Source organism: Saccostrea echinata, unplaced genomic scaffold (genome assembly GCF_033153115.1).
Source record: "Saccostrea echinata isolate AGI-Se365-2 ecotype Australia unplaced genomic scaffold, CSIRO_AGI_Sech_v1 ptg000010l, whole genome shotgun sequence".
NCBI classification, from domain to species: domain Eukaryota; kingdom Metazoa; phylum Mollusca; class Bivalvia; order Ostreida; family Ostreidae; genus Saccostrea; species Saccostrea echinata.
The window spans coordinates 7,454,167-7,479,317 of record NW_026889759.1 but is presented as its reverse complement, the minus strand read 5'-3'; the positions used below and the strand labels follow the sequence as shown (position 1 = coordinate 7,479,317).

General features: G+C 34.4%; 1 protein-coding gene across 3 annotated transcripts in view; it reads right to left on the bottom strand.

Moving 5' to 3' along the window:
- LOC133184285 (netrin receptor UNC5C-like) overlaps positions 1-25,151 on the bottom strand; it is a 73,371-nt gene that overhangs the window by 40,649 nt on the left and 7,571 nt on the right. The window lies entirely within an intron of this gene.

The window sequence follows — 25,151 nt, the reverse complement described above, 5'->3', positions numbered from 1 at the left end:
GCCATTTGAAGCTGAGTAAGGCACTTATTTGACCTCTTGTTTCCTGCAATCAAATTGTCCATATTATAAATTCAGGAAAAAGACACCCCAATTTGACCCCCGAATATCATATAGAAGATAAATAAAAGTTAGAATATTAACGGATATATGGCTCCCCTGACAAGTCGTGAAAATTGAGCGACCTTAGCAAAAACCATCAGAGAGTTCACACTTTGATGAATGGTTCTGCCAATACCCCATGTATGAGACCCATCTATCATGAAAATGAAAAAGCCAACAATATGCTGCAAAGGAAAAGGTCTGGAAAACCTTAATCAATCAAGTGTTTTTAGATAATAAGGAAAATTTTACACACTTCTCTCGGTCAATAAATGGGCAATAATTCCATATAATTTAATTTTTACATTATACCCACTTTTAGCCATTAATTTTTATGGTTTTGATTAGATACTCTGGTCCCCTTGAAGATTCTAGGGGGAATTTAGCCACCACTAAAGGGTCACCATGATGTTGTTATCCAAATTATATCTCCAATTTCTTTCTGAATGCTAATTCATGTCTTGGATTATGATATTACAAAAAAAAATTGACAGATTATTTTGCTTCCTTGTCTGAGATGAGATAAGATGCTCAAATTGTAGCTGGATTTGACCGAAAGGGAGGTAATTGTGATCTATGTAAGCAACAGACCAATGTTTACAAAGAAAATATTGTCATTGTAATACACCACGGATCTGTTTACTCTTCAGCTTCTATGTTAAGGTTGTTTGATGAAACTATACACACATGTAATTTTGTTTTTAAACGTCACAAATTGTTAGATTTAAAAGTCATTGCACTTGCTCAATACACAAGTGTGTGATAAAGCAAGCTATCTGTGCTGTCTTAGAAGACTGGGTTTATATCAACATATTTCACATAATAGACAAACATTTCTGCCTAAGTCCCTCCTTGGATTTCCCTTTGATCATGTCTCTATGTTAACATTGAGAAAGTTTAAAAAGTCATTAGTTAGTCCTCATGCCTCTCTCTCTCCTCTGCCCCTCTCTCTCTCATATTGGGGTAAAGGTAAAATATTTTTTGAAACAAGAACAAACTACCCCTAGACATGCAACAGTTCCATTTCTATTCATATCAGTTTTCCCTTTACAGAAAAGATGTCCTTGATGCCATTCAACCACCTGTTCCATAATTATATTTCATTCCAGTTTAAACTTCACCCATTTAATGTTAATATCCCATAAAGAGAAACATAAATTCTGATTTTATCAAGATACACATTCTAAATTTGCCATTGTTCACCTTTGTTCCTATAGCACTTCAAAAGACCCCCAGATTTTACTGCCCCAGATGTTGAGAGGTGAAGGCATTTACAATAGACAGCGGTCAGACTTTGACTGGACCTGAACATATCTACACCAGTAGGTAAATTATGTTATTTATTAGGGAACTGTCCACTCATAATTGTATGACAAGCAAGAAATCCATTTAAATTATTTATTGTGGTCCTCAGCAGTGACTTGACCTACTCTGGAGAGCACCATTGTCACACTCAAAGATTTACATCAGTTGCATAATTTATTTTCCCTTAAAAATTTCCCTGCATTGTTGAATAGTCAGATTTATACAGCCACTGATCAAGAAGACTTTAAAGTACAAGTAAAGAATGAAGTACAATGGAAAAATCTTATTTTATTATCATCTGCTTTATTTCTTTTATATAGAGCATTCTAAATCTATCGTCAATTGCACTTTTGATGAAAGAGATTTTTGGGGGAAAGTACATTTTTAAAATAACTTTGTCTAGGTTCATCATTTCATAATTGGTATCTATAAAGTTTTAACGTCATTTCTGTTTAAAAAAAAAAAAAAAAAGACCACACTGTGCAATGACCACTTGACAAGAATTACCTCCTTGTCAAGTATCATCAAAATCGATGAATTAAATACACATTTCCTGAAGGATTCTATTTGTGCAATGGTTCTTTTTGTTGAAATTGTGAGGCTTAAAGCTGTAATGTCAATAATTATTCTGTATTAACAAGCCCTCTTCAGGCTGATTTTTTGTAAAGAAAAGTGAATAGAGTTATAATAATTTCAATGAAATATGATACACAACAAATATCCAATATTTACCAATATGTCACTTTGATTCATGAGTTAACTTTGATGCATTTCCAATCAGAATTTTTTGCACATTTAATTTACTGCTAATCATTCTCAGTGACAGAAAATAAGACAAAAAAGGAAATAAAACAAAACCTATCTCTGCAATATTCTCACTTTACCACGTTTTCTTCTCAACAGGATGCACTCATGGATAGGAAAGGTTGCATGATGCTCGGTAATTTGATGAGATTTGTCGAGCGAGAGTGAATCAGTGTACACTGGGATGTTTGACAACTAACATGATTTTCTGATCCCAAAATGCCACCTGCTTTATCATGAAAACTTCCCAAATTTCACCATCATAAAACCATTTCAATCAAATCATGTGCATGGTTAAAATACCGAAAAAAGAGAATGAATTGTGGGGTCTTCTGTGGTTAAAATTATAATATCTAATTTCTTTAATATTTTCTGCAAATAAAAGCACACAAATTTACATTCTTATGTTTGAAGATCTGTATCAGTTTATCAGCAGTTTGCCAAGAATGCTTTAAATAGTCAAGAAATACAAGAAAACCACACATTGACAAGCAACGAAACATGCATAGGGGACCAAACACAATGACTTGACTGGATAGGGGAAATTTTTTCAACTCAAGGATTTTTTAACGTTCTGATTTAGTGGAATAATGATGAGTCAAAATCTGGGTAGAAACAACGTTTATACTTGTACGAAAAATAACTGATGGTTATCGTTACATTGTATATTATGTGTCTCCATTGAATGGTTTTCAATGCTCTGTATGCAGAATTCTTAGCCTTTACCCAACTCTGCCATGCATTTGTAACTTGTTCTTTTGTTCTCCAGATGGAAGGTTGACAAGGTCTTTTGTCTCTCTAGATTCTAGCTTGGCCATTGCAAGAAAGGGTATATACAAAAGTCAGCAAGTCACAGTCTTAGGAAAATATGACCCTTCTCAATTGACTTAAAGAAAACAATCATTGAATAATGAGATGATTGTAACGTCTGATAACGTCATTCTTAATTGAATTTTTTTTTTCATCATGTTTGTTGAGAAAAAAATATTTTTAAAGTTCGTTGTCTATCAAATTTCCACTTTTGATACACAAAGTAGGACACACTGTTAAATGGAATACTATTTTTTTTTCTTTTGAAAACTAGATACTTGTTGGGGATAACAGATCTTTCAAACAACGGAAGTTGACAGCCTTTATAAATCAACACTGTATCTAGATTCTGAAGATATTTGCACCTTATTCTTTCTATCAAAATAGTGTAATTTTACAAGTTCTACTTGCGGTCAAACACCTGCAAAAATCTGTGAGATCTAAACAATATACTGGTGTATTTAATCTAAACACATAAAGCCACCAAAGTTGTTTTAAAACACCGAGTAACTATAAGGGCATCGTAAGGACACTAATCTTTTATGAGACAAAGTATTTAGCAATAAACTGACTGCAATATGTTTTAGCATCAAATGAAGATGTCTCTTTGGACATTTTCCTGGATAACGAAAAACAGCATCCATGTTTTTATTTTACAAGTATGAAATGCTTAAGCAAATCCTGGGATGTACTTAAACTGTGTTTATAATGTACTTTTGGGATCACTTGGTAGTCAGATAAGTAATTTTGGATTCCGATCAGAGCACATCTAATGGAAAATAATTACACACACACCCATTCAATTCAGTTTTATTGTAGTTTTTCCTAGAATGGGAATAAAATGTAAATCTGGGTCCATGTATCTACTTGAATCTTTTGCCAATTAAAACATTTAATGCAATTGGGGAATTGATCACTAATGGAAAATCTTGATTATACAAACAATTTACACTCCACAGAATCTAACATACAGTTTTTCAAAGATTGACAAACAATTTTAAAAATCTATAAAAATCCTTTTTGCAGACAATTACAGTTTTCCAGACCATTACTTTTCTCTTCATTACTTCAATTTTCCCCCATCCCACACTATTATGACAGAACTGAGTTCAGATACATAATCCTACACAGTATTGCTTGGCAATACTTAACACGAAGGTTACCATATTCTTCATAATTTGGTCTTCGAGCCTTACAAAGATCAGTGTCATAGCTACATAACTTCTCAAACATTTTACACATCTTGTTTCCAGAAGATGTGCCAAATTTGCAAATTGCACTTGGGTAGACTCAGCAAGCAATATATTTTTCTCTGCCCCCACTAAAATTCTGAAGTTTCCTATACAAACTGATAATGTGATAAGTATCCATCATGATTAAGTGCAGATAGGATTAGTGTCATGTAAAAATTGGGTCTTAATTATCCATAAAACACTGGAGAATACAATAGCCATTATCTGGTCACTATCTGACTATACGCACCTGGGTTACACAATCAGGGGTACTACCATTACCAGAACATGACTCCTGACAGGGATTCTATACTAGGGGAGGTCCTGATTCCCACTATCAGCTATCGCAGGTTTAAATCATTAATTTAATGAATTGAGTTAATTAAGAGATATAGAATTGGTTAAATTCTTGCACACAATCATGGTTCAATGGCATCACAATTCATTATGTTAAAATGGAGGCAGAAACTAAGGGAAAACACAGTTTATCTTTCATTCTCATAAACTGATAATTTTCCAGCCAGCTCACTTGCCCTAAAGATGGCCCTTTTTATCACAATTCCACCAATATCTGTTGTTCAAGAACTTAAAAAAAACTAAAAATAAGCATGCATAAAATTCTTGGGAGAGATATAAGACCTTAATTAGCAGAAGAGTTCACATGTAAACCTAATATTTCAAATAAGTAAAACCAGCAAAATTCTATTTTTCTTTAAAATTCTCATATTTTCTGTCACAAAGAAATGAAAGTTCATTTTTAATGTTCACAAGTTATCTCCCTTCTTAAAAAATATTTTTCATCAAAGATGTGAATGAAGTATTTGGCTATTGACCTTGTGCAACACTTGAATTATCTCCCCTTACAAAGTATAGAAAGATAAAGATGGAGCTGCATTCCATCTGCTACTCCAGTTGAATGTAGGATCAACAGGGTGCCTTGTTACTACACACTGATCTGTTTACCCTGATCATTTATTGTTAAAGAAATACTCCTGATAAGAGAGATTTGTAATTTATAGATTGCTTGCAAATATGTAAGTAAAAAAAATTGCCTCTTGAACATACTAGCTGTTGTGATTCATAACACCCTTCAGATATAGTAACTTAACTTGATTATCTACTTTTCATATAAATTCCCCCCTCTGAAAATAACAATTTTTTCTTGACTTTTGACTCCTTATCTTTTATTTAAATGAAAGACAAAATTACATGGCAGACAAAAAGTGTAGAACTACCATTAGCTTTACCCCCATCTGGTGCCCACTGCCTAGACTGCATACCTGTCATATCTAAATTAGCCATTAATGGGGAAGTTTAATCAAACCTATATACATTTCATGTCAGTGTAATTTTTCTTCTTGTCTGCCAGAATGACCCATGCTCTTGGTGTTTTTCCTGTCTAGCCTGCCTTGGACAAACATTCCATGGCTACAACTTCTGTAAACTCTCCCTGCTTTTTTTGTGTTCTCTTATCTCAGTATAACAAACACATGCTAATATGCAATGGCTATCAGGCCTTTCAGAGAAATGGATATACTTCTGTTGTGCCCAGTTCAATCTTTGCCAAACATTTCAATAAGCATAAGGATCTGATATACAATGCAGACAAAACCAATTCTTGGTGACCCAATGTCACATATTTGCTCTTGACCCCACAGTAAACCATACACAATAGATTGCTAATATGACAAAAAGTCATTCCAAGCAGATGATGGTTATCATCAGCAACACAACCTATGACCCCTTTTCCCAAACTATACAACTGTGGGTAATTACCATTGAAACATATTGTTTACAAATCTGTCACTGTTTACACTTGAAGTCCATTTGGCTTATCAACTGATGTATACTGACCAGAAGCTGCTAATTTAGTCATAATGACCCCCTGACAACATGGTGGCAAGATGGTCTCCAGGTTCCCTGGTTGGAGAACTCTCTCCTAGTGAACCCCCTCTCTCTTGGCTTTCCTTTGTAAAAGAATTGATAATGGCAATCAGATTGGCTTGCTTTGCTTTGTGATTATCCAAAGCTTTTATCACTGTAGATTCCAAAACATATCTGATCAATATGAAAACCAGGGTTTCGCTGACCATCCATACTAGATCATAGATACATTACATATGGCCTGGGTGTTTCTGTTCCATTACACAAGTTCCAAAAGCAGCTACTCTAAATGGTATCAATCAGTTCCAAAGCCCTGCTCTTGATGATTGGCAATGTTGAAGACATAGCTTAGGAATTCATTCAAAATTAGCAACATCCCTTCATTCCTTGGACCTTGAACAAAGGTTCTCATGGCAAAATGTACAGAAGTAATTGAATAGATGTCTTCTAACAATCACTGGGTAATCTGTATTGGATTCTGGTATTCCAAATACAAATGAAGTACAGGACACCAAGAGTACTGAGAGGATTGGAGAAGACAGCACCAAAGAATCTATGCCAGGAATCCCATTTCTGAATCAAAGACTGCAAGGGTGGTGCTTTAAGTTAACAATTAATGGAGTACAGCAATCAGAGATATAGAAAATTTGATAGAGAAAGGAGTTAATCAGAAGAAAAAGGTTGACATACAAATTGAAAAAGAGCAGACACCACCACAATGACTTCACCAAGGAAGAAATGGATCTTCAAAGGGTAGAAATCCTCCCAATTTTGACCCCATTCCTCCCTTGTGATGTAATTATGTCTGACTGGGGAGTTTGTGATGTAATGATCAGGAGGAATAACTCTGTTCCTCTTTGATCTGTCCCCATGAAGTAGTCATGCACCTAATAGGATTTGATATGTTTTTCCACCAATTTCTTCATTTAGAAACACTTCTGTTGGAAAGAAGTGAAAGAATGTATTGTATCATACAGGATATTCTTCATTAAGTTAAACAAATTAATTAATGATGAATGTTCAAGAGATCACTATTAATACCAATGTACCAGACACAAGAGAAACATAACATTGGCTCTAAATGAAATGCTGGATGAAACAACACCTGCTGTGCTAAACATGCAATATTTTTATTAAAAATCTGAGCGCACTTCATAATCAATTCATCCATGATAAAGTTTCATGTGTGTGGCACTAGAAATGAACTCTTCTATCTATCTGATACCTCTCAATGATGTGATAGAAACTAGAGACAGATTTGGCATAAAAACCTCATCCATGCAGCCACAGAAATGTTTCCATCCATCAAAGTCTGTTAAATATTTCTAATGTATTCACACCTTTGCGAGCAAGACTGTAGGAGAGAATGGCAACACCTAATTAGATGAGCCAGTACCTAGGGTAGCATTATTTGATCTGTTATGGTCAGAGACTAGGTTTTCTAGTGGTCTAGCGGGAATGACACTTTGCCACTCCGATGATTGTGCAAGGCTTCAGTGTGTGCATGACAGCCTCTCTGTATTCAATAATCTGATTCTTTTGGATCATCAGAATTTGTCTGTCTAATGTAACAATAAAAAGCCATCTACATCTGCTTCAACGAAATGACATCTCTTGTATGGTCAGCCTATAATCAATGACATGTCTCTCGGAAGAATTCATTTTTTTTTTCACAAGAATTTCTAATAAAGAAGTCCTCTGTATTATCACTCCTTGTCATAATCTAATTTGGTTACTAATTAATTTTTCAACATGCTACATGTAGATTCTGTTACCATGGAGATGTCATTTGAAGACTGTTACCTCATCTAGGTTACCAGAGAGTTTGATCTGAATGATTAAGACTCTTTAGTAGATTAGCTCATGACAGAAATATCAAGACCCTGATAACTCATATCAGCAAAAATTTTAATGTTCCAAACAATGGACACCTGTACAAGGGCTGGACACAAACAACTGCCAAGTGCTATAAGCTTCTCAATGACAACCCTATCTTACCAATTTCATTTCAAAACAAATTCAACTCTACAGAAACTTGGTGAACTCTGTAAAACCAATTTCATTTATCATAGACCACTTCAAAAAAAGTCCATTACCAAAAGGATCCCACCATGTAACAGATTTTCAAAAGACAAAGTAGCGATGGTTTCTTAGTGATGCACGTAAGCAAAGCACAACTGCTGAACTATCCTCTTTGTACCTACAGTGAAGGGGGGTGTAGTTCCTGCCTCAAAAACCAGCCATTTCCTCCTCCTTCTCCCAAGAGTTCTTGTTAAATTCCAATTTAGATTTTCCCCCGACAAGCTGAAAACTCTTGAAGGAACATGAATATCATTGATCTATGTTTTTTGGGGAGATTTTTCCCTTGTATCTGAAATCAAAGGCCAATCTTTCTCAATGACAACCTGGCGCCAGCCACCAACAAATCAGCTGACATTTGGTTCGAATCTAAAACTTCAATATGAAAAATATGCATTTCATATACATATGAAAGGAATTTGCTGCTAGATAAAGAGGGTCTTATCAGAGTTTTAGAATAAAAAATCACATGGAGCATGCAAAGTATGCAAGAGGAAATTAACTCAAAAGCCCTAAAAGATGACATTATATATTGGGTTTTCATACCAGATAATGCTAAGACAAATTTAAATCATATCTTGATTATATTTTAATACAAAATTTTACATTTGTTCTTATATTTATTTCCCAGTATTTCTTCAAATGCACCTACATAAACTCCACACCTGCAAATGGATAACATCTTCAAGTCCTATTTTTATTTACTAATTAATAATTGCCACCTAAGTGATATGCCACCTAATTCCCAATCATCTGCAAACTTTATCAGAATATGAAATCTGATCAGGAACAGCAAATAAATAAGCCAGATATGGAAAATCAGATACCTGAGCCATTTGAGAAATGACGGGGTATTGTGCACCTGACAACGGTATTCTGAAATATACACTGCCTTTAAAAGCATGTCACTACCATTTAGTTTAATGGTTTTATGGCACCATACATTTCACAACTTAATTATTAATCCATTTGTTAAAATAAATTTTTGGCAACATTTTCATTTCTTGTCCGTTATATTTTAGAACAATTCTGAAATAGTAGAAAATTATTTGTGATTTTACCATGTTTGTTTCAACTTCAAACTTCAGTTTATGATTCGGCTCATTTTTACAGAGTTCAACTTGAGGTACATTCCCAAATGCACTCTAAATTCCTTGTGCACCAAGAACAACAGCCGTGACTAAGAAGGGAAGGCAGACTTTTTGATATTTTAAAGTACCCACTTGCATGAATTGGGATCAAAACTTTGAAGATGAGTTAAGACTGTGGTAAGAACAGGATCAAATACAAGAGAAAAAAAGAATAATTAGAAGTAAAATGAATCTGGATGATATACCGATTAAAGAGTGAGCAGGGGGATTATCTCTGTGGTTTTCAATGCCATGAAGATAGCATATCAGCAATAAGTGATTGATCCCTCCCCTTGACGGAGAAAATTCAGGTTAAGTCTGCTCAAGAAGGGCTGTCAATTCGTCTTCACTTTTATTGAACAAAAAAAATTCTCTCACACATTCAGGAAATAAACTCACAGGCAAAGTCAACAAAGTTCATGTCTGGAGAAAGAAAATGAGCCCAATGTTCTATCTCAAATCTCCTACCATTTAATATAAATTCAGCACCAATTTTACATTGAAAAAAAATTTCAAAAAAACTTGAGCAAAAATAAACGGAATCCCATTTAGTCGTAATGTTAACTGTGTGTCACTGCAAGAGATCCATCAAAAACTCTTAAGGAGGGGGTGGAGTATAATCAGAAATCTATCTTCAGGTCCTTGGTGCATACACCTGTTGTTAGACAGAATCATGACCTTGTCAAGGTGCACGAAAGAAAAATTCAATGCTATTCTCCCATTTCTAAGTAGGGCAAGTAAAACAAGTATCAGGGTTTCTATAGTAAATTGTCCCTTCTTGGAACTGAAACCCCACATTTGTCATCTCAAAAAGTAAAAGTATAGTTTATCATAATTACTGTCACTTCAAGTATTGAGAGAATTTACTTAGGGCTCCTCTATCAAACTACAGGTATTTCTTTATACCTCTAAAAGCAGATTCAATATATTGGGAAAGAGAAAGTTTTTAAACTCTTTACCTTTCTGTTAAAACATTGCTAGACGTAATGGAACAATTTATTGACTGTCTGGTACACTTTTTTCACAGGTATTTCTTGCCATCACAGGATTTTATATAAACTCTGTTGCATAGCAGAATAGCTCAGATATTTTAACTTGCTGCTGAAGCCCAAAAGATGTGAGTAGGGCATGTAACATACGATTTATCACAGGCTTTTCAATACTTTTTGTTGACTGCATAAATCAGCAAAGATAAAACAGTTCCTGCCTGTTTATTGAAAGGTATCTGTTGGTTTCATCAAAGGTGAGCGCAATTTACCATCTGTTCCTGGGCCTGCCAATCATGTTTAGAGATGAGCAGATTTACCTATTAATTCAATGCACTGCCTTGCACCTTAAACAGGGGCTACCAGGTGAGGTCATATGTGATCAGGCATGCATGATTGTAGTTCCAGTCAACTGTCAAATTAGCAAAGCAAACTCACAGAAGGGCAATTTGTTCTCCTCTGCGGGTTCCTCTGTATTTATAATATTATGATATAACTAAACTATGGTCTGAAGAGTCCTTAACTTGTGTTTTTTATCTTACCATCTTAAAAGGACTCTCTCTGCTTTCTAGCTATCAATTAGCTCTCAAAAAAACTACCTGGGCAACTTCAAACTGACAAAGACAAATATTTTTATCATCCCCACAATCAGTCGATGACAAGGAATGATAAGATAGTGAAAGGCAGTAGATTAATGTGACACAACTTCTGGGACCTCAAGGGGAGCAACTCCTGCTGGGAAAATGGGGAGATAATGACAGGAAGAATTAAGAAAACATACAGCTCCATTCATGAATTATCACCTCAGTACTGATGGGCCTTATGTAAGGCACAAGACACCCATTTGCAGGTAAAAGCAAACTTTTAAGAAAAAAAAAATCTAGGACACCACCACATTTGCAGTGAATTTATATTCCTGGCTGTAAAATTTGGATTGAAAAGAACTCCCAAAATTTCAACCACAGAAAAAGAATTATTTTACTGAAAATATATTCTCAACATTCTATTTTTTTCTGCATTTGGAAAAGAAAAAGTATTTTAAAAATATGTATTTTACAGCTTTTCATATAATATCAATTGCAAGTTATAAAAATTTTCTGTCAAAAGCAACTGGACTCCAAATCTTTAAAGTGGTGTGATATCCTCTGAACATGGAAACAGAATAACAAAATAACAATATTTATAGAACTGATTTATTAAGAGATAGCTCAAAATTGTCTAAATTGGTAATTCAAGTTTATTTGTCATCTTGTTTTTGACAACTATGAGAAAATGAAAAGAAAACTTTGTAAGATTATTTTTCTACCCAATTTCAAATAATTGAGGAGACTTTTCCAAAACAGGCCCCCATTATTTTGACTAGCTGTATTGTAATAGCTTGAATACTATCCAACATTTATCAAACATAAATATTTTCATACAAAAGTTCCGTGGAGTCTGCATGGGCAGGAAAATGTCTAATCTACCCATATGAACAATGAAATTCAAACTGATATGATCTAAACAAAATCACCAAACAAATAGGGGATTTTCTGTCCCATTCTTTTTTCAAATTTTGGTTTAATCAGATTATGAAAAAACTCTTCTACATGGACATATGTTTAAGGATAAAAAAAAACTTGTCTAAATATTTTCATTTTTTTTTTACTTTTGAAAGTATTAAAACATGGGAGACTTTTGAATTATGGGACATTGGCATGGATAAAAATATTCCACGATTTGAAATGTATAAAACATCCTCTTGACATTTAAATCTCAATTCTACATAAGTAATATTTAATGATTTTCAGATAATTCAAGCCAAATGAACTAAACAAATATCATTTATATTTATCTGTTGATTTATTTTTCTTTCAAATATTTGCTTAATAATTAAATATACATGTATATAAAAACTACCAATCCACTAAATTTTTATATCAATGCATGATCATGATTAATATAATTCTCTGTCCTTAAAAAGTGACTTTTGCTTCAAGATTTTGGAAAATTTTCATGGCCACAAATTTCACATTCGGATTATTGGGTCCTCTTTGAGTGTGAAATATGCATTACTAAGGAACATTATCGGGTACAAATTACCTTTCTTCACTGCAGTTATCTGAGGTAATAACCCATTTCCAAATGACCACAGGTGTATAAAAAATCTCAATGATATCATTATGTTGTGAACTGAAAATATGTGCAGAAAAGCACTTTAAATGTACCCTGGATCCAAATTTAAGCATATCACTTTTCCCCCACATTTCTGCTTCCTGGCCACAGAATCATACAAAATAGTCGTCAATTGTTTAAATGTGCACAGAGTAAGATTAAACTATGAAGGCAATTGTTTGAAATATTATGAACTAATGATGAAGGAAAATTGTCCATTTATTTTTATTCAACGTCCTTTATCACGCCACCCCCCTCGGACGGTCCCCTTTCAACATACCTGGGAAGATCTGTTGTATCTATTTACAACTAATAGCTCTGTTGTTTACAATAGCAATTAGGCTCACAAATTTTATCTGTCATAAATTAACTCTTAAAACCCTCCAGCTATTGAAGAATAATTCTTTTATTTCTAAACACAAGAAATATTACACTGCGAAGACATTATTTTCATATTGGCCAATCTCTGAACAAGTCAATCTCATACACAATTTTGATCACACCCAGTTGTGATACCATTAAAACTGTAGAATTATTTTATTTGCTCTTCAATTTTCAAACATTCTCTGATAAAATGAGAGCAAGGCACCGCTAGTGGTACGGTGAGTTACAATTGATTTCCCATTCAATATATTTGTAAAAGGAGGAAAAAGTAAATGAAATTAACACCTCATTAGGAGGTATATGATTACCGATGTTCCATACTCTCAGGAATAATATCATCCCCATCTCCGCCTCATTGCTGAAGAAATTAAAAAACAGCAATAAGTCAATATTGTGCTGCCTATAATAGCAACACTTCATTGTCTATATATGCATTCATATAGGAGAAAGATTTCTGAGATACATGTGGAACTCTTTTGTACTGCATCCCATGATGGCAGTCACCTGTTGCTTTTCATAAATGATCAATGATACAAACTGATTTCTAGAAATACAACACTTTATAGATTTCTCATCACCACAAATTCTCTCACGTCCCATGCATGAATTCTATTTTGATTCCACCCTGCTTTTGGCCATATAATATAATGCCTCTGAGGCACCCAAATCCGTTTTTTTTCTCTTTGAAATTTTTATCTCTGTTTCCCAAGAGTGTCCTTAAAAGTTACATTTGACAAATGCATTATTTCACAGTGTGGAGCAATCATTTTTCTTCTGCTTCTGATGTGACAATCCCCACATTGTACCATTTCATTATTTCCAGTAATCCATATGTTGAATGCATTTTTTTTTTCAAGCATTTCTTAACGAAATATTTTTGTACTGCCCAAATGAGATGTGACTTGATCAGTATGTTATAATATCTATAATACATAAATTCATGATTTTCCCTCAATGACTACCCCAAAACAAAAATCTGGCACCTGGAAAATCCTATATAGAATTAATAAAAAAGAAGGCAGAGATATTTTATTGTTGCTCGATGATTTTTTTTTTTTAAATCAAATTTCAAAATGCAATAAACAGTTAACAGGTGTAGCATTTCTCCATACTCTGACACAGAAATTTACACTATTTATCAGATGGTCCAGCCTTCTATTCTGGTCCCGATTATGCAATATTTGTCTTATCCCTTTCATCATCTTGCTAAGGAGGTTATCAAGACTCCAAATGCTATCGAGTTTTCATCCCAGCAACAGTTCATTAAACAATGGGAAATGGGGTGGTTGCTGTATTTTATTTCTTTTCAATAGTCATTGTCTGGTCACAAGGTGATACTTTCCTCTTGTAAAAATAGATAATATGTGAATTTATTGGACGTGGAACATGATTCATGATGGCTGCGTTCTGATAAGCTCACAACATGAACTATCTGTTCCATGCAGCAGATCTCCATTTCAGGAAAAACAATAGACTATAACCCTTGAAACTTCACACTTGGATACCAGCCCTACATAAAATTTTTATTTGGTGATTAATATTGTATTCTTTGAAGATGACACAATGCAGATCCTAGCAGTTAATTCTTGGTACCTGTTGTGCGTGTATGAGCATAGATCCTATTTCAATTCTAACAGAGTTAAGTTACATCCATTCATTATTTCTAACAAGATAAATGTAATCAATATTTATAGACCTTATTCCTACTTGACCCATGGTTATATATCAATTACTGATGGTGTAATATAAAAATTAAACAGTAATTTTCTAAAGAAATCAAATAGCATCTTGTTTGTTTTTCTCCTGTGTTCACCCTCAAATCTTCTTTATAGCTTGGTTCCATCAAAAGATTTTAAATTTATAAACAACTTCCAAGGTCCTAGTCCTATAAAAACAGCTGGCCTAAGCAGACAGATTGTTTGACCACTGTTGTCAGTATAAAAGAGAGTTTATGTCCGTTTGCAAACATGAAGGGTAAACAGAGCAAACACGACCTACAATTGGATTTTACAATTTGAGGCTTTATTTTTCTAATAAAGTGAAAAAACTGTGTACACATGGTCTATTAAATCAATAAGTTTTAAAGATTATGATATTTTTTTCAATCAAGATCTTTCTACAAACTACATGAAATTTAAACATTTTCAAACAAGGTCTCCAAAAATTTTTCAACAATAGATGTAACTCTTTTCTTGAAGTCAAAGTCTATCCATTGATTGTTAAAAAAAATTGTTAATTATAATGCTAATAACAGATTTGTGGTGCCATACTGGTAAGTGCTCTGTGTCTAGCAAAAATGACCTGCCTCGAAAAAATTGACCCAAATCTTGATCAATGGAAAACTTTAAAATTCCTCAGTCAGACATGTAAACAAATCTACAGGAAATAATGCACTCTTCAAAATAACTGATGAACGGTATTCCATTTTCTAATGTATACACAAAAGCATTGCTTTTTAACTTCTACTTTTCAACAACTTTCAGGAAGTACGTGTTTCTAGAGCCATTGCCAATTTTTTAAGTCTCATCCTTCTGTGTTCATGAGTGTATTTTTTTTTGTTTTGGTTCCTTAACAATAGGGAATTCTTTCCCAGATTCTATTCTGCCAATCTAATCAAAGTGATTCTAAAACCTTCTACAAGAACCTCAATCTGTCAAGTACTTTTCTAATCCAATTTCATTTCAAGTGGAAATTCTGCTGGCTAATTCTGAGAGCACAAAAATTTGTTGGCCGCTTATGTATTTGTGTTTTCTGAAGCCAATTGAAGCAGAAGGAATATACTTAAAGCACCATGTAAATACACTTTACTAGTTTTCTTTGACATTAATTCACTCAATGATGTATTTCGAAAGTCTATTTTTGTCTGATCTCATCAAAGGCAAAGATTATCCCTCTCTGCCATTCTGTCAACTTGAGAGTGTCATTAACAATCAACTATGACCTAATATGCATTCATTTTCCAAAACACCTTTCTCTTTTTCTGTGTGTGACTCATAATTGCCAAGCATGTAAGTTCTTAATTAATTTTCACTTCAACATTTATTTACTGTAATAACTAAATTATTGATTGCAACGTAAATGTCTGCCATCAGCAATTCACATAACTACATGAACATGCAAAGTTTAGTATTTCTAAGGACTATAATCAACACTTTTTTACACTCTTTCTTAATTAATTACTTCTAGTTAGTCGGGCAAAAGAAATGAACTTCAAGGCTAATGGTTTAGCAAGTTTCTGTCTGTTTAGATAGGTCTGATGGATGAAAGCTGAAAAATATATAGATGTTTATGAAGATATTGACTCCCAAAATGTCAACTTTAATAAATCATTGCTGATATGGGTCAAAAGAGGGGAATGATGAGGATCTAGATAAAGGATAGCTGAGAGAACAGTGCCTTATACTTTTTTCAGCAGCAGTGGTTAGTACACCCTGATATTTTAAATTATTGAAATCATGAGATTTTGATGGGCCATGGAAAATTCCATTAAGATTGAAAGGAAAGATAACTCTGCCTATAGAGGATATTTCATGGCTGGTCAGATATAAAACATCTTTATGTGTATAGGTCTGAAATAGGCACGAGGAAACAATTTTTAAAAATTCAGGAGGAAAACTGACAAAATAAAAAAATTGATGAAAAAATTCTGTGTACTTACTATCCAATTAATTTTTTTAATAAAAACATTTTCCCCAAAGCCTTTACATAATTGACTAGATAATTCCAATTGATAAAAACTTTTGATTACAGCCCATGAATAATATATACAACAGCTTGCTGAGGTATTAGAAGATGTAAAAATATTCCAAACTTAACATCTGGTCTATCACAGGAAGACAGACAGCAAAAGATGGACCAGACCCTTGCTTTCTCTCAGCAGAACAATTAACTGAAAACCATCCAAACTAGTAACAGCTGACAGACTAAGTACAGATCATACATGTAGTTGTACTACAATACTGCACCCATACAGAATCTCTGTAAATTATCAGACACCTTCATCTTTCTTCTTACTAATTATTTGTTCTACTTTTTGCTGATTTTCAATCTTCAAAATCAAAAGAGAGGTGTCTTTTATCTGGACAATATCTATGTCAACAATTTTCAAGAGAAAGGAAATTGTTTCATAGAACGTCGAGTTCTTATGCTTCACACTTTTATTATCCTTTCTTCTGCAAGGTCTTCCAGCAATTAATAAAGCCACACGTCTGCTTATATGGAATATTGACCGCCTTTTCTGCACAACTTATAACTCAGTATCAGAAAGAGCAGGCTACTTCAATACTCTATAAAGATCAGTAAATTTAATATCAGTCTAGCATACCATCAGATCAAATGCTTAATCATCTATTAACAATGTCTTCTAATTTACACAAGAAAAGGTAAGTGGGATCTGTTTTTATACAGTTATTTTCATACATTTGTTTATTGAAAAATCTATAGCTAATCTACACAAAGTTCACTAGGGTCCTTTCAGGGAGAGATTTGCAAGAAATCAAGGTTCATGAGTATCAATACTGCCCTCTTTGAATCAATATCTTTGCAGGTCGTCTGAAATATTTTCTTGTAATTAAACTGTAAAACATTTTTCAATCAGTGCTCTCCAACTCCATTTTCATGAGATTTCTGAATTAATCACCCGATAAGGCTCTCCAGCTATGATATAGGGCACCATCTGAAAAAGGTTTGAGTACTGAAAAACAAACATTTTAAAGTTTGATGATGAATTACAGTTCTCTTCGATGGCCCCCCAGGTGTATCACTGCCTGACAGACAGAGTGTATTTAAATGATTTTCGGTAAGTCAAGTTTTTATTCTGCTGGACATTACCAGGTAATTTTACATAGCTGAGACCTGGCGAGAACAAATGCTTAAACAAGACACTTTGGGGCTTCCCTTTTCTCTAGCTGTACACCTGGAGGAAAATCAATGGAACATTCCTCTGAAGCCCGATCTGGAGTCCCAACGGAGATAAACCAATTTTGATAATGACAAAATTAAATACAGCTATCTTCCTAAAGAGCGATCTGGCCAGCAAACTTTCCATCTCATCTCCCCTTTAACACAGCAATGTCAAAGCTTTCTCAGTCTATCAACCCAGCCCTCTTACTGCAACCTGGCAAACTCTAGCAAACAGAAAGGGAGACCTTCACTTTCACCAGTCTTCAACATTTGTTCTCAAAGATTTCTAAAATCTCGCCAGAGAGATTTTAATATGGAGATGGAATGTGTGATAGATTAAGCAGCGGATATTGAATAATGTCATGTCATCATAGCCCTAGATTAAAAGATGTATTGCAAATCTGGGTCACTAACAATGTAACATGTGGTCCCCAAGGTTAAAACATTGATACAGTTTGCAGACCCACCTTTGTAGATGCCCCCCAAGGACTCTCTGACAAATGTCCCTCAGGTACGCATTGTGGCAGGTGTGTATCAGCTCAACACTGTGGTCATTTGTTGTCCATAGGTCATTTTCACTTTACTCATGCTGATAATTCAATAAAGCTCTCTGATCTGGATCACAGATGTGTTTTACGATACACCCAAAGGAATTTGTCACATATTGTAAAATGTCAAGCTGAAATTGATTTCTAGCTGACAAACAACTTGTTTTCAAAACATGTCAAGTAAATGATATCTATAAGTAAAAACCAGATATACATCTCTCTTTCTGGACCTTTAAGCTCATTACATACAATTAGCACTAGAAATACTTTTTATGGCAAGGTTATTGAACCATACATTCTGTACTTATCATTATATACATATAATGAACGACCAGGAATAAAGGGTTTTAATTACTGCAAAGTCACCAATATCTTGCTGAGAAATAGGGTCGTAAAACATTCGGTAACAATCATATTGCTGAACCCTGTGTAAATCACCCTAACTATTTACCGTGACAAGAGCCTAGACCAGGCCAGTACACAAAAGGACATGGCATTGTTGTGTATCACACTGCTAACACCTGGAGTTTTATGTTTGGATAATATTTCAATTCCATCAGGACAGTTCTCTCCGTTTCCTAGGAAGAGCCTGTCTTATTTTGAGTTATGTGCCCTTGAGAAATGGACTGCCCTTCATGTACAGGTGGCACCTTAAATCATGCCAGCCATCTCTTCTTATACATGTTCAGTAGAGAAAGCATGCTGTATAATGGTGGTGATGAACTCGATATGAAACACAAAAGAAATACTTTTCAACAAAGACCTCTCTGCTCTCCAATTTACAGATTCCAATTCATCAGTCGCACCATTGACCAAGTACAGCACTTTAAATGTTAAAGACAATTTCCTTCATGCCCTGGCTTACAAATCATTCATAACTGCAAAAATTGACACATGAAATATGATACTATTATTGACACATTTCAATCTCTTAACGGAATGACAATTAGATTAAGTGACCATGGCTATCCACAATGTCTAGTCCTTAGCTCATTGCCTGGACACACTTCTCTGTACCCCAGACTCTACAATCTGTGGCCATACAATGGTCAACAAATGACCACTTTGGTCCACAGTTGATCCACCACAACTATTGCAGCCATTATTTGTGTGTAATAGCTCATGAGCCTTACAAAGGTACATGGCTATTTCAAATGGATAGGTGGGAAATACAGTCGTTTTAAATCTCATCAGATATGCGTTAATAAACAGAGGTCTCTTTCCTTCATCTGCAAGCCTTTGTTGTTCTGTTTAATGTAACAAAGTATTATGAACGCTTTAATGACTCTGATACAAATTGGATTACACACAAGATATTTTAAATATAGTCAAGATATTTTAAATATAGTCATGGTTGAGGCAACCTAAAGTTTTATCAGAATAAATTCTCTGTCTAAACTATTACTTCATCTTAGGTCAAAATTTTAGCTTATCCTTAATCTGAGAGATTAAGATTACTAACCTGGAACATTTTTTTTCAGAGACAGTGAATGCATTTTAAACAAAGCAAGGCCAAATAATGTCTTTTCAGATCACACCAAATTCCATTGTAATGACTAAATTTAGGAACAATAGCACAAATGGGAATTTGCTTTTATTATTGTGAGAATGAAAACATCAAGTGTCTTTGAGACACTAACACCAATTGACATTTGAACTTTCATATCTCAGGCCACGAACACACTTTATGCCAAAACATTCACTCAGCAAACTGTGCCAGAAATGGAACGTTAATCCTTCTGTTTATCTTTGGTAGAAATCTTATCTTACCACCTAAAAAAAAATCATTACAACAAAACGCATATAGATACATGTATGTCATGACAGGAGGACCCCCAAGAGAAATGGTTTGCGTATTTCATTTCTATTCATGATGTTCCAATTCAAAGGCAGACAGAGTGTATGTTCTGTCAATTTCTGATTTCATTATGCTTAATTTAACCGAAACACTGATTAACAATTCCAATTAATTTCTGATCCGCTGAACATGATTTAGACAGTGTGGCAATCCCCCCACCTTTTTTAATTAATTTACTACAAATATCTGTTGATGATTATTTTAAGTATACATATAAATATCTGCTTCATATATATTATGGAATTAATTAGTCGTCCCCACTTAGTAACTGACGTTGACATGTATGCAACTGACAAGTCATATGTTCATAACGGTCAATATGACAGGGGTCTGGAGTATGATACATGAATATGATCAACAATCAAACATGTAAAACCCATGTATGGAGGCTCCACAGGTATTTCTGTCATCTGTAAGGATTGCGATTCACACTCCACAGTCGCCAGTGACCAGGCTAGAACGAGGTTCTAGATTAAGTACACAGATATAAACATCAACCATTATAAAGTTTTTATCATTGAAGAGCCATAACACTGATCTAAGACGACAAAAAAATAATAATTCTGAGATCGCCACTGACAACAAATTTCCAGTCTGATGCACATTTAAGCCACCATAACATTTCCCAATCAAGACAAGCTACAGACCACTAGGTCTTTTTTATCAGAGGTATTGGGACTCACCAAGATGGTCTATTGATGGTTTTAGAGGCACTTTTCTAGGGAGGAGACTGTCTGATAAGAATTTATAGCTGTCAACACCCTATCTTAACTATCAGTCCATTCTAACATTTTCAAGAGGGATATAACAAAGATATTTTAACCAAAAAGCTAAACAATACAATATGAGTCATATTCTTGGCTGTCACTTGAGTATATATCAAAATGCTAGCTTATTCAATATTGTATTCCATTACTAGCACCTTACACACTTACATTCATAGAAATCGCCGTGAATTGCACTTAAGTACGAAAAAAACGCAAACATCTCTTTTCTACAATTCCAATAAATAATTCATAATTCTGATTCTCTGAGAACGTCTTAGATGGCATGACGAGAGCTTTAATTACATTAAAAATAGATCAACTTGTCAGCAGTGTGGTCTGAGGTGTCTCAGAAAACACCTTCTTCAGAGTCTGAACTTACATAAAAACTAACTCTCCAGACCCCTAGCTGTTGACAGTTTCTACTTATTTATAATCCCTGCAAAGTTCTTGGAAAGCTCTGGCAAAAAAGAATGATGCTTATAGCCTAGATGATCATGTTTTAAATACCTACTGAAATGTAACAACAACTCAGATGTGAAATGCTCTTTGTGAATAATTGTAGGTATCATTTCTTGATTTTATATACTTTTTGGTTGACTTCAAAGAAAATTATTATGATGAATCAGTGGATTTTTATTTCTTCTAATCAACATAGCATAAATTTTCAAAGGATGAGCAAATTCTCCCACAAAATTAAGAAATTAGTCTAAAAGGTACAATTTAATTACATCTGAGGATAAGGGTTCCCATGGTAAAAAAATGATTATGATTAATGCTTGAAATATTGCAAATTTCCCAGAACATAACCTTGGCAACAGTAAACAACTACGGCAAACAAAAACAAAAGTAAATAGGATACCCCCCTCATTTATCAGAATATTTATTAAAATCTCATTTTTCCATCCTCATACATCTCTTTCACAGCAAACAACCTGGTAGCTTGCATGCTGGATTTGCAGATCTCCTGGACAGATTAGAAACGTTGATTAATGTGGCATCCTAACTGGTATTTAGGCTGACCCATTGGTAGTGAGGGAATTGGGGAACTTCCTGAGATTGTGTTACAACTCACAGATGGTTGGACAACCAGATAGGACATCCGTTCACAGGCTTTTGACATTCAGATCCATCAAGAGTAACTTTTGTTGGAATTTAAACCACTCTTCAGCAACTGATGTTATACACTACCTGACCCATGTCATTAAACCTGTGTAAGAGCTGTTCATCACAAGCAAACTTTGATTGAATTAGCTCTCAGATTTTCCTTGGAAGAGGCAGCAGAGAGATAGTAATTTCAAATTACATTTTTTCTTTCAGGGGGGATTTTTTCCAAATCAATTTTCATTAGGGTTGCCAGAGATAACCCAGGTGCTCAGTTCTTGTATCACAGTATGCTGCACCATGTGTGCAGTAAATTGCAGTTTTCCCTCCAAAAGTCTCAGCGAGTTGAGGTCTTAGTACATCAGCTGCACTATTAGCCATCTCTTCTTGTACACCACAGGACTCTAAGCCAAGTGCATTTGGCTATACTCTTTAATGTTTTAAACATTCATATTTCTGAGGTTCTTATGACATAACTTGCCAGATGTTAAGAAATGAAGCCATCAGCTTGACATAAAGAAGCATAGTGAGATATTGAATCTTTTCTTCATCAGATGTTTCTTTGCTCTGCAGGGTAAGGTGTGACTTTAACTGGTAGAGCCTTGTTCTACAAATGCCACAATGAGCTGATAATTTGTCCAGTTACTAATAGTATTATGTACTTCATAAGACAACAACAAAGCCCCTGGGAAAGATCTAGCACATTAGTAGGTAGGTGATAACAAGAATCTATTATCTATACCATCCAAACTTCAGCTGCACATCCAACCTATATAACTAAACAGATCATCTCTCCTCACCAAAAACCTGGGAACATCTCATTGTAGATAAAATCGGAGATAGAAGCTACATTTTTTAGCATTCTGTCCTGGAGAGGTGTTGTAAGACTGTGCACTTGTACCATGTAAAGTGGTTTTGTAAAGAGAAGGTTGATGTGCTCACAACTGTGTCAGGTGTTTCACACATCTCTTTGATGTTGAAGTCTGCTTATAGTTTGTTCAATGCAGGTCATGTAGCCATTTGTCATATCTTATATATGTGCAATGAAAGACTTGCTACTTAACTTAGAAAAAGAAAAGAAATTGTAAATGTATTAACACCAAAAAAAAACCTAATCAGCAATGTAATGAGAATGTAATTTCTAAAACTTAGCTTATGGATGCATATATTTTCTGAAAACTGTTCAAAAATATCACTTCTGACAACTCTCAGTCTGTCTTTTTTCTTTGTACTATAAATAATTTCTTAAAATGCCATGTTACTTATTAGCATTCTAGAGTGTAGACCCCACACTGCAAAGAAGGGAAAGGTTTGAAACGACAAATTGCTTCCGATTCAATGTAAATTATCTAGTAAAAACCACGACCCTTGAATTTTAATATGATTAGCTTCTTTTACATCATACACAACTATTCTGAGATACATGGCTCATCTTAAATCAAAAGAACCTTGATTATAATTACATACACTTATAATTCAAAGAAGACCAAAATATATGAATCATTCAGCTGCAATTATTATTAAGACTAATTTAATGCCTATGTGTTGCATACCTCATAAATAATTTTATTTATGACTATAACCATGAAACGCCTACATATGAGTAATTTTTTCTCTCAAAAAAGTTGTGGTAGACATTATCTAATGTTTAAAATCTCTCTTTTTTTTTTGGATTATGAAAATGGAATTTCATTAACCTTTTCTCCCTGTTGTAATTAAGCATGTTACAAAAAATTGGTAAAAATGATCCATAACATAACTAGAAAGCCTTTCTCACAAGTGCACGCTGAAAGATATTATCACTAAATGACCATTTTATAAAGATAACACAACATATCCTGCAAGATGCAGTTCTCTGTGGAGAGATAAGGTTCATTTAGCACTAAAGATCTGCCTTTCCCTTATCTTTGTTACCCCCCTCCACACCAAGACAGTGAATGGGCAGGGGAGAGGCTAATGGCTACCAGTTGTTAACTTCTCAGGGAAAGTAAACAGGCGAAAAGAATCATCTCCATTAATAAGTTGTATCATCCCCTGATTTTTACTGCCTGATTATCTTCTGCATTTCCTGCCGGGACTTCATTCATATTATGTCTTACATGGGGTCATTTGCATACCACTCTGTGATCTTGTATTATTTACGAGACCTTCATGTGTTTTACTATCATTACTTATCTTAAGAGCTTCTTGTGATCAATTAATTCATCTTAATGCAAATGTCAAAGTGAACCCCTACTACGGAATGCAGTAAACACTTCTTCCATTTCTCCTTTCCTTTCACACACAAAACGTCCTAATGCGGTTTTGAGACATTTTTGATCCCACTATCAGAAAAGCTGGATCAATGGATATAATATTATTTGGCCTTCTAAGGACAATCGAGTATGCATCTTCAAAGGCACAAGGGTATTATGGTGAATTGACAAAATATGACCTTTATTTTACAGTCGGCTCACTTTTAAAAATGCTGTATGGCTGCTAGCTGGGATTATTTGAACAGGCATCTGTGGAAAGGCAGCCATCCGAGGGAAAATCTCAATGAACATGCTATAGAAAAGTAAAAAAGAACAGGCCACAGCTTTTTCAACCCACTTAATAAAGACGATTTTCTCACTTCCCTTTCATTAAACATGGAGTCAATCTCGCCAATAGAAGTTTCTCATGTTGACAAAAATCTCTAATGTAGAAATAAATATCTCTAAAGATGTGTGCCATGAGTAGTTTATCAGCAGAGAACCTTGTGGTGTCTCTAAGCTGGCGGGATTAGGTGAGGATTTCCAGTTAGCCCCTGCACCTGCGATAGTGTTAGATCATCTTAACTGTCCATTAAAGGACCATTCAAGATACTTTTCCTCTGTTGTCAGCAAAAATCACAGACATCTGACTTTCACTGTGACTGCAAAATCAACATTCTGTGGGGGTGAGAGAGAGGAATTAACTGCATTTTTGCCAATCAAGTTGCAGTTCAAAACTAGTGGTATACCTACCTTTCCAATTTATTAATAATTCTACAATAATTAACTTGCAAAAGAGATAGTCTATTTATTGTGAATTAACCCGATACCATGCTGTGCAAACCATACTCTTCTTTTGCCAAAGATTCTACAT